At 58.5% G+C, this 15,335-nt stretch overlaps 1 long non-coding RNA gene across 1 annotated transcript; it reads right to left on the reverse strand.

Annotated features, from left to right (window-relative positions):
- Nucleotides 1-1,897: 1,897 nt before the first annotated feature.
- LOC111935850 (uncharacterized) lies at nucleotides 1,898-7,639 on the reverse strand. The gene is made up of 3 exons (XR_002867881.2): nucleotides 7,410-7,639; nucleotides 7,181-7,292; nucleotides 1,898-2,010 (listed from the first exon to the last, which is right to left on the reverse strand). It is a non-coding gene; the product is annotated as an uncharacterized LOC111935850 (long non-coding RNA).
- Between the last annotated feature and the right edge of the window lie 7,696 nt (nucleotides 7,640-15,335).

Here is a 15,335-nt window from a genome sequence, read left to right on the forward strand (position 1 = left end):
TCTGGCTCACAACCCTCCCGGTGCCACAGTCAGATCGCTCCTCTTTGCTCCTCATCCCCAGCAGCTGCTTTGTCTGGGCCGAGGGCTGCAGGAGAAAAGACACTTCCAGCTGTAAGGACCAAGCACGCCGGTCAGCAAATTCACTGAAGACACGGCTCAGCCTCCTAGCAACCCCAGCACGGAAAAAGCTAAAATCCCGTCTCGGTGGGTGAGATCCTCCCTCTTGCCCTCAGCTCAGTGTCAGTGCTGTGACAGCACGGGGGAGGGCAGCCAGCGGCTGGGGACAGCAACAGATGGGAACGGCTCTGTGCAGCTGCCAGCCAGAGCTGGGGCTGGTTTGCTGCAACTGGAGCCGAGCTGGGCTGCTCAGAGCATCCCTGCAGCATCCCCAGCCCTTGCAAAGGCCACAGGAAAAATACCTGCAGGAGCCAACCCTGCAGAAGTGCAGCCGTGGAGCTGGGAGTGATGGATCGTCCTGTAAGTGCCACACGAACGTGGTCACCCCTGCTCCCTGCAGGAGAGGTCCTGTGCTGTGGCACTGCCACTTGAAATGATCCCCCAAAAATGGCCTTTTCTGCTGGGACTTGGGGTGAGGAGCAAGAGCTGCTGCTCTGGGAGATGCTGGGACAAGGGAAAGAAGGCCCTTCTGTCCCATATCAGATCTTCTCTGTAAAAGATTCACAGAATCATAGAATAGTTTGGGTTGGAAGGGACCTTAAGGGTCTTCTGGTTCCAGCTGCCTCTCCCAGGGTCTTCTCTCAGTTTCCCATGGGAACAGTTCCCTGGCCAAAATTCTCAGGTCACACCCATGTCAGACAACTCCCCAAAACACTCCAAATCTTCTGTGAGAATCCTGGAGTCATTACCACATCTTTACTCAGGCAAACAGTCATCCATCACTGCCAGGGGATAAAAAGTAGACTCCAAACTACATCCCATGAATGTCACCTCCATAAGAACAAAACAAACAGCAGGCTGGGACCTCAGCAAAATCCAGAGGAGCAACAAGGTCCATGAGGCTTGAGCTGCCAGGCTCTGGCCAGAGGAGCTCAGCACCCTGAGGACACCAGCTCAGAGCAGAAACCTGCCCCTGTTTGGTGAATCACTCTTGCAGTGGCTGTGGAATGGGATGTGGTGTCTGGTTGTGTCTGGCCAAGACTGGACAAAAATTATTTGTAGAGACCCTGCAGGAGCTTTCTGTGCAATCTCACTCAGGACCACGGAATTTCCATGGAAATGTGGAAAGCTGAGGTTTCTCCACACCTTTGTCTACCCACTCCACCTTTATTAGAAATCTTTTCACCATCCTAAAGGGTGAAACCTCATTGACTTGGCCCATGACATCCCAGCGTGTTGAGGTGAGTTTGATGATCTGGAGACCTGAGCTACAGAGAGACCCTGACCCTTTTCCTTCAGGCCTCTGAAGTCCCTTCAGGAGAGCAAGAACCTTCAGTCATTAGAAAGGCTGGACTGAAACTAATTGCCCTAAAAGAGAAAAGCTTCACATCCCAGCCCCAGGCCCCCAGGCCTTTAGGATTTCTATGGGCAGCATGAAATTAGTGAATTACTATTTGTGTGATTCCCTAGACCCTTGCCCATAGGACATTTTTGCTCTGTCATATAATGTAAACTGCAGGCTCTGGATGTTCAGAGAGTCAGAAGTAACTGGAAGAAGGAAGGAAAAATGTAATGTGGTCCCTTGGAGAGCTGCAGGCTCCCCAGAGCATCTCCAGGAACGTGGCACTCACACGCAGAGCTGAGACAACACTGACCCCTCTGCAGCTCAGCACATCCATTTCCTGCCACTTGCTTATTGCCAGGGAAAAAAGTCATCATTAACAGCCAAAATAGAACTTTTTTTTAATTATAATGGATGGATTTAATGGCATGAGTTCTCTGTTCTCTGCTGGTTCTGATCCTTGGTGTTCTTTGGTCCTTGTTTGTCTCCTTTATTTCAAGGTGCAATCTGGGTATTTCTGTTACTGGTCAGGGCTGAATGTGATGGTCCATCTGTGGGCACAAATAATCATTCACACCAGAGAAACTGGGACAGGACCCCCAGTGGAAACAGTTCCTGACAGCAATACCAAGCTCCAGGCTGCTCCTTGCCCTGGCCACAGGCAGGGAAAATGTTCTGGGGTACACCCAGAGCTCTGCACCTCCTCCCACCTCCAGACATAGAATTGTGGAGCATCTCCAGCTGGAAGGGACCCACAACTCCCTGCTCCTTGCAGGACCACCTAGAACTAAACCATGGCACTGTGAGCACCATCCAGGCATCTGAAATTGGGTAAAATGAATTCTGCTCCTGCTCTGAAGCCATCTTGTCCCCAAAAGTGCACCTTTGTTCTAGGTCACTGTCTCACCCACCATTGCATCCATCACCTGTAGAAATCCATCCACCATCACCTGTAGAAAGGAGACCTGAGAAGCTCAAGAGATTTGAGCTTCCCAAAAGATGGAGGACTAACATAAAAGTCATGGAATTGTATGGGGTTCTCTTGACCATGAGATGCTGCTAGGGAAACCTTGTTCAAAAGGCTGGAAGTCCTCTCCAGACACTTCTCCCTGGTTTTGTTTCAGAATAATTCAGAACAAAATCTGGAAGTCCCTCAGCAGCTCCTCTGGCACCAGAAGATGGCCAGAGGGACCAGCAGACCCTTAACCATTAGCCATGGTGTGGTGCTGCACTCCTGGTGTGTGCTCAGCTGCTGCAGCCGTGGCAGACACGTGAATCACCTCTTGTTCTCTCTGATGTGGTGGTGTCAGAGAAAAGGGAACAGTGGAGTGGACACACACCCTGTAAAGGAAATCTCATAGAATCACAGAATTATTCAGGCTGGAAAAGCCCTCTGAGATCATTGAGTACCACCCTTAACCCAGCTCTGTCCCCAAGTGCCACATTTACACAGCTTTTAATCCCTCCAGCAATGGGGACTCACCACTGCCCTGGGAGGCCTGGAACAATGCTTTGTGAACAGTGCAGGGTGAGGGAAGTGGGAATGGGCTCCAGGATGCTGCAGGAGGGGTTTTTTCCCAGAATGAAGAAGCAGAGGGTGAAGAACAGCAGGAGGAGATACTGCAAGCAGGCAGGTGATGTCCTCTCATGAACTGCTCTCCCAGGTCCAGCCTTGCACTTGTGCATGTTAAACCTTCTGGTTTCTGGATCCTGAAGGCCGGCAGGAAGGGGTTTCCAGGTTATCACCCTGGGCAGCTGGGCAGCCAGACTGTTCTCCAGCCAGACTGTTCTCCAGCCAGACTGTTCTCCAGTCAGACTGTTCTCCAGCCAGACTGTTCTCCAGTCAGACTGTTCTCCAGCCAGACTGTTCTCCAGTCAGACTGTTCTCCAGCCAGACTGTTCTCCAGACAGACTGTTCTCCAGTCAGACTGTTCTCCAGTCAGACTGTTCTCCAGCCAGGCTGTTCTCCAGCCAGACTAGAGGGGTGCTGCTGTGCTTTCCCAGAAATCATGAGAACAGTCTGATAAGAGACTTGTCTCTTGACCTTCAAGCAGCAGACTCCATCCTCAGTGCCCCACCACTGGCACCCCCACCCACCATCTCTTTTGGCCTGGAGGTGCCTGGAAGAGGGTGAGGAGCTCTCTGGTTCATTGATCCCATCTCTCCAAGGCACAGGAGGCGTCTCAGCACCGTCAGCGTGGCCGGTTGTTATTGTCATTGCTGATTTCTGTGCTCTCCTGCCTCTTTCTCCCTGACTGGTTTGGTGGCCCTGTCATTACCAGGTTTCTCCAGCTGCCTGTCAGGGTCCTACTGGCCTCAGCGTTGCCTCAGGCTCCTGGATAACAAACAAGGCACAGAAGAGTCCTTGGGCTTCCACGGCCTTAATTAGCTGGTGTCATTTTAGGGATGTGTGTCCTGCTGGAGACACAGACAGCTCAGGAGGCATCTTTAAATGCATCCAATTAGAGGGGGCTTCAGAGGCGAGCCAGCAGCTCCTGAGTGCAGGGGCTGCTGTGAGACCTTGTGTCCTCAGCGAGTTGTTCTCCCCCTGGCAAACACCAGTCCCTCCTCGCTGGAACTGGCCCTGCTGTGGTCCTGCTGGCATCCACAGCGTCCTGCCTGGCTTTTCTCCAAGGAACCTGCCAGTGAATCCTGTCGGACTCAAAGCTTGGGTAGATGCTGGGATGAAATCAGTCAGTGTTTGCTCGAGTTTTCAGCAGCTCTGGATCTCCAAGGGAGCTGCTGCCCAGTGTCTTTGGACAGAGCACAGCTCCCCTGTCCCTTCCCCATCTCTGCTGATGTGCCAGTTCTCACTGTGACCACAATCAAGGCGTTGCTCTTGGTGATCCTTGTACTGAGCTGGTCCCTCCCAGCTCTTCCTGTACCGTATGAATGTGCTATTCCATATCCACAGGATACCAGGATATTCTATGGCTCTTTGATAACCTGTTGCTGAGACCCAGGCCAAGGAAATCCTTTATTCCTAAGGATGGCTCCTCAGGGAGTCTAAGGAGGCACCTTCATGGGTTGCTCTGCAGGCTGTGACTGAGGGGTGCCACCACAAGCACCCCTCACCATCCCAAAGAGCTCATGCCCTGCAGGATCCACAAGGAGAGGCCACCCTGAGGAGAGGCAGAGGATTGGGGACTTCACACAGAACCTCCACTGTGACCTGAGCTTCCTTGAAACAAATGAGAGGCCAATGGAGTGAGGATGTGAATAACAGAACCACACAAAGCTTTGGGCTGGAAAGGATCTTTAAAGCTCATCCACAGGGGCACCATGGGGTATCCCCTGCAAGGGGCAGGGACAGCTCCTACAAGAAAGGCTCCTTCAAGCCCCCTCCAACCTGGCCTTGAACACTTCCAGGAACAGGGCAGCCACAGCTTCTCTGGGCACCCTCACTTTAAAAAAACATTTATATCCACCTAAATCTCCCCTCTTTCTGTTTAAAACCATCCCACTTCATCCTATCACAACAGGCCCTGCTGAAAGGCTCATCTCTGTACCATGAGATGTTTTCTGGGATGTGTTTGTCCTTCAACATCTGCACACAGCTGTTTGCAAAGCCCTCATGGGGAGCTCTGCATTCCAGTCAACCATGAACATCTCCAGCCAAACACGAACACGTCAGACTGCCAGAGTCCTCCTGTGCAAGGTGAGCTCATCCCATCTCCCTGCCCACATCCTGCCTTTGACAGGTCACCTCTGGCACCTGCCTGTCCCCCGGGGAGGTGCCTTGGTGTCCCCATCCTCCCCTCCTGCCCAAGCCTCGCTGCAGCTCCAGGTAACAGCACCCAGCACCATCCCTTCAGCCTCGGCTCCCTGTCTCTTCAGCAGGAGGCAGCTAGGTCAATCCCCTCCCCGGGGCTCAGTAATTATTAAATCAATTAAACCCTGATGAAAATGAGGTTCCCATCCCCACTCCTGGATGTGGTGCTGAGGAGTCCGGGCTCTGCTCTGGCTGGGCTCGGTGGCAGCGGCTGCAAAGAGTTAACGCCGAGCAGCACCATTAATATTCTCACTGATAAGCCCAAATACCAGCCCTGCACGGCTGTCGCTTTCATTAGCGCCGGGAAAATGAGCCCTTCAAAATAGGACAGGCGGCTGGGGGGGCGTGGGGAGGAGGGCTCTGGGGCCAAACACGCGATTTTCCGTGCGATTGAAGGATATTAAACCTCCTTCCAGTGACGTCAGGGGTGTCTCGGGTGATGGTGAAGGATTCCCCAGCCCCCCTCGGCCCCGAGCCCCCCAGCCCTGCCCGGGTGGGTGCCCGAGAGCCGCGGTCGGGAGGTGTGCGGGCGGCTGTCACATCGCATCACTGCCGGCCCCGGCGCGGTCACTCTGCCTTTGCCGCAGAAGCGCTTCAAGAGTCAGCGATTCACTCAAGCGGCTGGGCAGAGCCAGGGGTGGCCGGGCAGCCAGGGATGGCGCGGGGACATGGGGTTTGGGGATTTTTCCTTTTTCAGAGGTGCAAGGGGAGCGAGAGCCCTGCTCGGTGCGTGGAAAAGTTCATCTTCCATGTAACCTGTGCAGGAGCTGCAGAGCTGCTGGCACCTCAGATCTCCTAAATTTTGCTTTACCACGTGCATTCCCAGCAAATCTGAGCACTTTGGGTGCTGGGAAAGGACGGCTCAGCCAGGGGCCAGATCCATTCTGCTCTCCATCACAGCCTCCAACAGGATCCCAGGGATGCTGCCAGAGCACGGATTGGTTTTTTCAGCTGTTGCATCTCCCCGTGTTTCAGCTGCAGCTGTCCAGCTCCCTTGGGATGCTGCTGTGGCCAGGGAGAGGGATCGGATGGGATGGGGAAACTGAGGTAGGGGCCAGGTGCTTGAGCACACGTGCTGTCCAAAGACACGATGGATGGGCTCAGGACTGGGGCTGTGATGCTGTTGGACCAGAGGAGCCACAGAAGGAGCTGCTGCAGTGATGGGAAGCACAGCCTGAGGCTGTGGCAGTCCGGAAGGACCATGCCATCCAGGTCCCATTGTCCATAGTGAGAAATGAGTCTTGCAAGATGCTGAATGTGAGCCAAGGTCCCTCAAAGAATCTTGGAACAGTTTGGAAAGGACTTCAAAGCTCATCTTGTTCCAGCCCCTGCCATGGGCACCTTCCACTGGATCAGGTTGCTCCAAGCCCTGTCCAAGGTGACCTTGAACCACCCCTTGAACAGGGGCAGCCACAACTTCGTCCTTCTCTTCCTGAATGAGGACACTGAAGCAGTTTATGTTCAAGCCAGACATTAGGTGAGAAATGAAGATCCACTTTGACACATGCCCAGGGAGGGTGATGACCGAGACAAACCTGCCCCTGACCCAGAGACGCCTCTGGAGGTACCAGGAGCCAGCCATGGTTCAAGGTTTCTGTTTCACATGCAGCCACGGGTGCTTGTACAGGGACTGTAGCAGAGCTCCATCCCATTTTGATGGATCTCATGGTCCAGGGGCTGTCCAGGCACAGAGCTGCCCCCCTGCCAGCCCCCAGCCTGCTCCTATGGGGCACAAGGGTGCCCTGGAGGAGAGTGGCCCGTTCTGTGCCCATGCCAGGGTGACAGCACATCCCTCAGCCCATGGTGCTCCCCCTGCACGGCAGTGGCTGCATCCCACAGCATCCCCAAAGAGCCCCAGCACTCCTGGGACTTGGAACCCCAGGGCTCCTTGGGCCACTGGAGATGTTCTGGTCCAGCCCCCTGCTCACAGCCCCTATCCCCTCCCTGACCTTTGGGGTGCCCCGCAGAGCTTGTTTTCCAATCTGCCCAAGCAGTGGCTGTCCCCAGAGCTCTCCTGGCAGCCAGGCATGGGATCCAGCACGGGACAGCCCCGGCAGCATCCTGTGAAGAGAGACAGAGCTGTCCTCGCCTGGCTACCGTGCAGCTGGAGCTACAGACACCAAAGTCAACAGCGAGGTGACACAAGGGACAGGAGAGGGGCTGTGTCTCTCTCCCCACCTGCTGATGTCCCCGGTGCCGGGAAGAACCAAAGCTGTGGCCGGGGAAGCCAAATGGCAGCGTCTGGCACACGTGGGGCCGGGGAGGCGGCGCTGGGCTCAGCAGCCTGTGTGACAAGCCAGACCAGCATGGTGGATGGCAGTAATTATCGTGCCGCCCACAGCTGAAGGGGAGCATATGGTAAGGAAAAGGAAACTAACTTGTATTTTTCCGCACCCCCGGGCTCAGCCTTTCTGGGGCTGTCACAGTCGATTTGTGCTGCCTGAGCTGTTTCGCCCCGGCCGCCCCTGCGTGCGGCAGCTCCCTGGCAGGGCTGGGACACGGAGCAGGGAGCTGGGTGCCTTTGGAGCACCTTGGGATTCAGAAGCCCTGAGGAACCCTGGACAGAGCTGGACACCCACCCTGGCTGTGTGCGGAGAGGTCTCTGCAGCAGCCCTGGGTTATCCATCAGCTCTGAGCTGTCTCTGCTTTCCAACCACACCAGGCTTTCCTGACCATGGGTTATTCCCCACTGGAGCTCCCAGGCAGCCCCTAAAGCTACCACAAGTCATACAGAGCCCTCCCTGAGCCACTGTGTGTGCTGTGGGCAGCCACTTGTAGGGTCCAGGAATGGTTTAGGTTGGAAAGGACCTCAAAGCCCATCCAGTTCCACCCCTGCCATGAGCAGGGACACCTTCCACTGTCCCAGGCTGCTCCAAGCCCCATCCAGCCTGGCCTTGGACACTTCCAGGGATCCAGGGGCAGCCACAGCTCCTTTGGGCACCCTGTGCCAGGGCCTGCCCACCCCCATAGGGATGAATTTTTCTCTACCATCCAATCTAACCCTGCTCTTAGAGAGTCTCCATTGCACACCCAGGCACGATGTGGCCTCTCAGGTGGCCCCGAGGTGGCCAGGATCTGGCTGGGAAGGAAAGCTGCTGCCTCACTCCAAAGCTCTCTCCCAGCCAGTCCTCTGTCCAAATCCTCTTGCCAAAGTGAGCCAGGAGGCAGCAGAGGCAGCAGGCAGCTGTCCCTGTTGGAAGCATCGTGGTTTCCATGTTCATGGCCAGTGGGGATTTCTCAGGTGTGGGAAGAAGTGGGATATCTCCATGGAGCTGCCAACAGGCACTGGGGTGGGTGAATCCTGCTGATATTGGCTTTGTTGTGACAAGGAGAGCCCAATGCTGGAGCTGAGCTCCTTCAAGGGCCATGATCCTGTTCCATGTTGTGGTGCAAGGCTGTGTAGGAACCACCTGAGCATCCTTGCCAGCATCACCACAGACTGGTTCATCTGCCAGCTGGGCATGGATTCACCCCTGGAAAGCAAAACTTCTATTTTTCATTGAGAAAGGCAGAGTGGGAGTTTCCAGTTCCTTTCCAGATCTGCTGCTGCTGCCTCAGGGCTCCTGGAAGAGGCTGGACCCAGACACTGTTTCTATGCAGTGGGATATAAAACCCATTGGTTTTCTCACTATTGCTGGTGCCTCACTGGTACAGGGCAACATCTCAGGGGTCTGGTTTGGGTACAGAAACTGAAAACAGAGCTGAGCCTTGTGGGAGGTGGGGACCATGGTCAGGATGGTTGAGACCTCAGCTCAGAATTCTTCAGGATAGAATACCAAAGCTGGTCACCCAGGCACCCTGCTTGACCCAAAGAGGATTTTGCAGGGACACAGGAGGCTGCTGGCCCCGGGATGCAGCACCAGCATCCAGGGGAGGTTATTTCTTTAGAAGGAAATTTAATGAGCAGGAGACCTCAACCCTCACAAAGCCCTCAGCAAACACCAGTAGAAAGAGGGGACATGAGGAGAGGGCTTCACCCACGTGCCCTGAAGCTGCCCTTCCCACAGCCAGGGTCTCCTTCCTGGGCTCGTTTCCAGCCCCTGGCAGCCGCAGAGCTGGGAGAGCAGGGCTGGGGACAGCTCTGCCGACAGAGCTCCTTCCCCTGCTCCAGGAGGTGCCCATCTCCACCCAGCTCCACCCTGGGCCAGCTGGCTGCAGGGCCTGGATGCCACAGGAGGGTGGCACGGGCTGAGGCTGCTGGTTTTTAGCACAGGGCCCGGAGAGCCGCTGAGCTCCGGGCAAGGCACGGGGCCCATCTGTCACAGCAGCCCCTGGCCCAGGCACAGCTTGCACAGCACGGGCCAGAGCATTGCCCAGTGCTGGGCCACGGGCACGGCCAGCTCTGGCTGCTCCCCCCACAGCCCCTCCAGCAGAGCTGGGCCCCCCCTGTGTGACCGATATCCCAGGGGAACGGGTGGAGAAGTGAAAGGGGCTGAGCAGCCTCTTGGCTCATTGATAACCCGGGGGGGAAGGACTATAATGTGCACAGAGAACAGGAACATCAATTAGTTTCTCTTTAATGGCAGGAGGAGGATGGGGGCTCTTGAGGGGTTGGGGGTGTCCTGAAAAGCAGAGCTGAATTCCCAGGCTGGAGGAGGTGAAGGATGAGGCCGTGCTGCAGGGAACCCTTTCCATGTCTGTGTTCCCTCCTCACGCTGGATCCCTTGGGTTTGCCTGTAGGACACCAAAAGCACCCCCAACCCCCATCCCTGGGCTCCCCACCCACCCCAAGAGCCCTTTTTGGGGGGAAAAATTTGTTTGAGGGGAAAAAACACCAAACCCGAGCTTAACTGCTCCAGCCAGGGCTGAGTGGAAGGGAGCGGTGGGGTGGGCTAGGAAGGAGAAGACCCCCGGGAAGCTGCGGCTCGGTGCCTCCTCCCCCTGCGGGTCCCTGACCTCCCGTTTGCCTGTCAAGAGCGAGCTCCGCCACCGAAACACCCCCTGTCAAATTAGTGAGTCAGAAGACGTAAGAGAGACCACCGCTGCTAATTTGTACATTAACTGGTTCTGACAGAAATATTTCACAAGTGAAAAAACAGAAAATGTGCCTCAAGACAATGTGCAACTTCCGTACCAGCAAACTTCTGCTTAACTGTGCGGTGCCCGAGGAGGGGGGACCCCCGCCCGCCGGGAGCAGCGGCATGGCTTTAGCCCCGGGGGATGCTCCTGGACCGCTGGGCCAGGCCCTGGGAGGGGGGCAGGTTCCCCAAAACTGGGGGGAGGAGGGCAGGGGATCCTGGCACCGTTCCCCATCAGGGAAAGGGAATGAGAGGGTGGAAGGGGCTTGGTGAGAGCCCCCTCCTCACACCACGATAGGGGGTACGGCCCCTCCACGGCACCGCTCTGCTTCCAGCAGCTGCCGAGATCAGGGGCTGCTGCTTTTTGTCCCCAGCCCCAGGATACGACCGGCAGGGGCTGTCCCCAGTGTCGCCGTGTGCCACAAGCCGTGGCTCTCGAGCTACGGCCGCTCTGCCGGGAAACCCAGGGGTGCAGGGAGCTGCCAGCCGTGCCCACCGCAGCCCCCGGGGTGCGAACCCTCCCCGGGAGCCACGGGAACCTCCTGAGCCTCCGCAGCAGCTCCAGCTCCACCAGCGGCCGTGGCCAGGGCTGGCGGCCCCAGCCGGTGGGCGAGCCCCTGTGCCGAGCCCCGGGCAGCAGAGCCCCACGGAGAGGAGGCAGGGCCGAGGTGCCGGGGCTGCCTTGCGGCTCCTCGGGGCAGCCTGGCCGGGCCCGTCCTCCCCCGAGCGGGGCCGGCACCGCCGCGTGTCGGGGCGCGGCTGGGAGCAGGTCCTCGGGCCAGCAGCATCGAGCACATGATCTGTTGTGGCAGGTTCCCTGCAGCCTGGAGCCAGCCCCGAGCGAGCGCTGGTGATGGCTTTAATTGCTTTCAGATTCGATAGCCCAGCCCGTGACAGCCCGGCCCCAGCTGTGCCGGGCCGGACCCTGCGCGGCCCCGGGCCCGCCGCCCTCGGGTGGAGCCCGGGAGGAGGAGGAGGAGGAGGAGCAGGAGAGGAGCCGTCCTGACTGGGGGTCTTCCTCTTCATCCCGGCAAAGTCTTCTCCTTCCTCATGTGTGTCTGGGTGGCCGCCTGCGCCTCGTCCCTGGGGAAGCCCAGCCGAGGGACAGCGTGGCACCCTAGGATGGCACGGCAGCCCTGCTGTGAGGCCACCCGGCCATGTGCCACCGTGACCCCAGGTGAGCACCCAGGGCAGCTCCACCCCCGCCCTCTGCAGCTCTGCCGTGCCCCCATTCCGAAGGGGGATGTTGGAGGGCTCTGCTCACCCATCAGAGCTGGGGACGTGGGAGGTGGAGGGTCCGTGATGCCACTGAGGCACAGGCTGATCCTCTCTGGTGGCTGCTTGTGCCCTCCCAACCCGCACGGCCGTGTGGGGGACTCGGGGCTGCTCTCTAGGTGTTCTGGGCCTGACCCAGACCCTCATCGCACTGGGTGGTGGCTGGGGGGAGCCGGGGGTCTCAAGGTGGGAGGATAAAGGGCCTCTCATCCCCTATAGCGGCACCCGTGGGCTGGCCCTGACCCACTGGTGCCTGTGCCTGTTTCCTTCTCCTCCTCTTCCCCGCTCCAGCCCAGCCCGGGAGGGTGCAGGCAGCTGCAGGATCCGTAATCCCTGCGTGGCACCGGAGTGTGCTCCAGAGGAGCGGGATGAGCACCCCGGCACAGCCCGAGCTCGGCCGTGCTCGGCCCTTCAGCACTGCCGGGGGTCGCAGCCCGAGGCTCGCACGGTGCCGGTGCTGGCCATGCCCTGGCAGCGTGTCCTGAGTGCGGCCAGCCGGGGCTGCCGGGCTGGCTTCGGGGCTGCCGGCAAGGAGCTCCCATCCCTGTGCCAGCGGCTGGAGGGTGAAGGCTCCTCCGTGGCTCGCCAGCTCCTGGCAGAGGAGGAGGCAGCGGAGGATGAGGAGGGGGCCGCTCGCATCCCGATCCATTATTGCGGGCAGCGCCGGCGGGCGCCCGGGGCAGGGGCTGCATTATTGACGAAGGGGAAAGCAGGCCGGGGCGCAGGCAGGGACCCTCCTGCAGGGCTCAGCCCCGGGCAAAGCACTTCTCCTGCGCCGCAGAGCCGCAGAGCTGCCAGGCCTGGCCCGGGGCAGCGGCCGCAGCCGCCGCAGCCGCCCACCGCAGCCCGGTCCTGCGGCCGCAGAGCATCCCCGGTGCCCCGGCCCGTGCCGAGCCCGGGGCACCCACCGGCAGCCCCGGGGAGGCTGATGGAGGTGGGCGACAACCCCCTTGTGATGCTCACGCTGGCACCGGCGCTGCAGCTCTGCCCCCCTCAACCCAGCGCAGCTCTGGTGCTGCTCTTTTTTAAGCTTCCCTCTGTCTCCAGGCGGAGATTTGTGGCGTAAAATGCACAATATGTTCTATCTGCCCTGTGGGAGCCATAAAATATTCACCAGCAGCTCCCATTATAGTCAGAGTGAATCACAGAGAGCGCTCGAGCCCTCGCTCCCTGACATTCCCCTCCCCGAGCAGCCGGAGCCCGGCCGGATCCCGCAGCAAGGAGCCGCATCCCCACCTCTGCCCCGGGAGAGAATTCCCCGGGCTCGGCAGCTCAAGGGGTGGTGACCGTCCTGATGAGACGGCGACTGACTCAGAGAATATCCCAGACTGGTTTGGGATGGAAGGGACATTAAAGTCCATCCCGTTCCACCCCTGCCATGGGCAGGAACACCTTCCACTATCCCAGGCTGCTCCAAGCCCCGTCCAGCCTGGCCTTGGACACTTGCAGGGATCCAGGGGCAGCCACAGCTTCTCTGGGCACCCTGTGCCAGGGCCTGCCCACCCTTCACTGTCAGATGCCCAGGGAGGAGCAGCACCGGCCCTGCGGGTGGAGGGGACCAGCAGCGGCAGCAGCAGCAGCAGGGTGGGCTCACATGGCTCTGGCAGCCTGCCCTGCTCACGCTGCCCCACCAGATGAGCTGGGCACCCCTGGGGTGACCTGTGCTGTCATTTCTGCAGCCACAGCCCCTTGGGTGAGGTGTCAGAGCCGTGCCAGGACACTGGGACAGCCCCTGTCTGCTCCCTGCCCCAGCTGTCACACCTGTACCTCTGCTCATCACAGGGCTCGCTACCACAGCGCTCCTCCTCCCTCTCCCCTCCACAGTGTCCTGCTGTCCATCCTTCCATCCTTCCATCCTTCCATCCTTCCATCCTTCCATCCTTCCATCCTTCCTTCCCTTGAGCCACTGCTCCCTCTGCCCATCCCCAACTCCCCCTTCAGACCTCAGGCTTAAGACTGACAGAGCCAAGGGATGACAAATTTCCTGATGAAGCAGCACCCTCCTCCAGAGCTGATGTGTCAAAGACAATTTTATCTTTTGCCACACAATTATTTGTAATTATAAAGCAGTTAATGCTGCCTCAGCCCTTGGGAATTGGGCACAATTAGGGTTTGATTTCACCTCCACCCTTTCCATGGCTACACCGCAGCTCTGAGCCTCGGTCCGTGATGTTGGGGGCGTTCTGAGGGTTCCCAAAGTGTCCAGGCAGAATCATTGCTCACCCCACACGTGTCTTCTCCTGGGAGATGCTGTCCCCTCCAGCAGCCCAGCCGAGTGTCCCCGGCTGCGCCGGGCACGGCCGTGCCGAGCTCCTGGCATGGCAGGATTTGCTCCCAGAGCCTTGGCAGGCCAGCCAGGACATGGAGCCGTGGAGCAGGACACGATCATCCTCCTGGGCTCGCTCAGCGCGACAAGAGCCACCACCAGGTCACCGCCACGTCCCGGCGCGTCCTTGGCACTGAGCAGCGCCGAGCGGGGGTCCCGTGGTGGCCCCAAAGCCCCCCGGGATCGCCAGGAGGAGGCAGCGAGGGGCTGCACGGCCGCGAGGGTTAAAGCCGGCTCCGCTCCCCGAACAGACTGAGGGAGAGGAGGCAGCGCCCTCCTCGCCAAAATTAACTCTCCATCTGTTTCTCCCTGGCTGAGGCTGATGGCTTGTGACAGGGCCTCCTGAATGCAAAGATGTTTCGCCCGGAAAAATCTATTACAAGTTGCTGTAAGAAAGACCGAAATCCTCTCCTTCTGTCTCTCCCTACTGGTCTCAAGGTGGCCACCCCGGGCGAGAGCGGGCTGGCAGCCGGCCGCCTCCGCTCAGCCGGAAAGCTCCCCCCGCGCCAGGCGGCCCCGCCGCCGGCCAAAGGCACGGAGCAGAGCAGGGCTGCCCCGGGTGCTGCCCCGGGAGGAGGGAGAGCTGCTCCTGCACCCCCAGCCTGGCCACGGGGCCGGGGGGCACCGCGTTACCCGGCATGGAACGGCTGGGGAAACTGAGGCAGGAGCGGGAGAGCATCCAGGCGGATCCTGGGTGCCCTCTCCCGGCCACGGCACAGCCCTGCTCGGCCCTGAGAGAGAACATCGCTCATTTTATGGGAATTCCTGGATTTTGCTTTTGTTTTGCTTTATTTCCGCCCCTTTCTGCGCTCCCGCGCCCCGAAGTGCATCGAATTAAACAACAGCTCCCAACTCCCCTTGTTTCAGTGCTCAGCTCTCCCCCAGCACCATCACTGCTCCACAGAAATGCCTTCAAGACCCATTGCTTTGACCCCCAAACCAGCCCACTCATCCTTTTTGTCTCTCACACAGCAAAACCAGGCGGCTTCAGTAAAAAACAAAACTTTATTTGGTCCGTCAGAACCTGAGTTTGAAAACCACCCATGGATAATTCATATCATACAGGGATTACTGATCTGATTTACAATTGATAAAATATCCTATGATTCTGAAGAGCTGGACAGTATTTACAGGGTTAAAAATATTCACAGCTCAGAAAGACAAAAAGAGAGAGGAGAAAAAAAAGTGAAGGACAAATCATCCCAAGGAGGAAGGAGCTGGAAAGAGAGAAAACAGATCAACAAACAGAAATACGGACAGAGCTTGGCTCAGCTGCCCCGGCTGGGGGGGGCTGGGAGGATGCCAGGGCAGCCCCACCCCCCCCACCACCCCCTGATCCCCGGGGGACACAGAGACAGGTCAGGCAGAGACCCCCACACCCCTGCCCAGCCCAGCTCTGCTGGTGCAGGGTTTGGGGTGCAGGATTTGGGGTGCAGGACCCCCCAGCACGGTCCCTGCCAGAACAGGGTCCAGCATTGCCCATCA

The sequence above is a fragment of the Cyanistes caeruleus genome, chromosome 17, assembly GCF_971803275.1.
Source record: "Cyanistes caeruleus chromosome 17, bCyaCae1.hap1.1, whole genome shotgun sequence".
Classification (NCBI taxonomy): Eukaryota; Metazoa; Chordata; class Aves; order Passeriformes; family Paridae; genus Cyanistes; species Cyanistes caeruleus.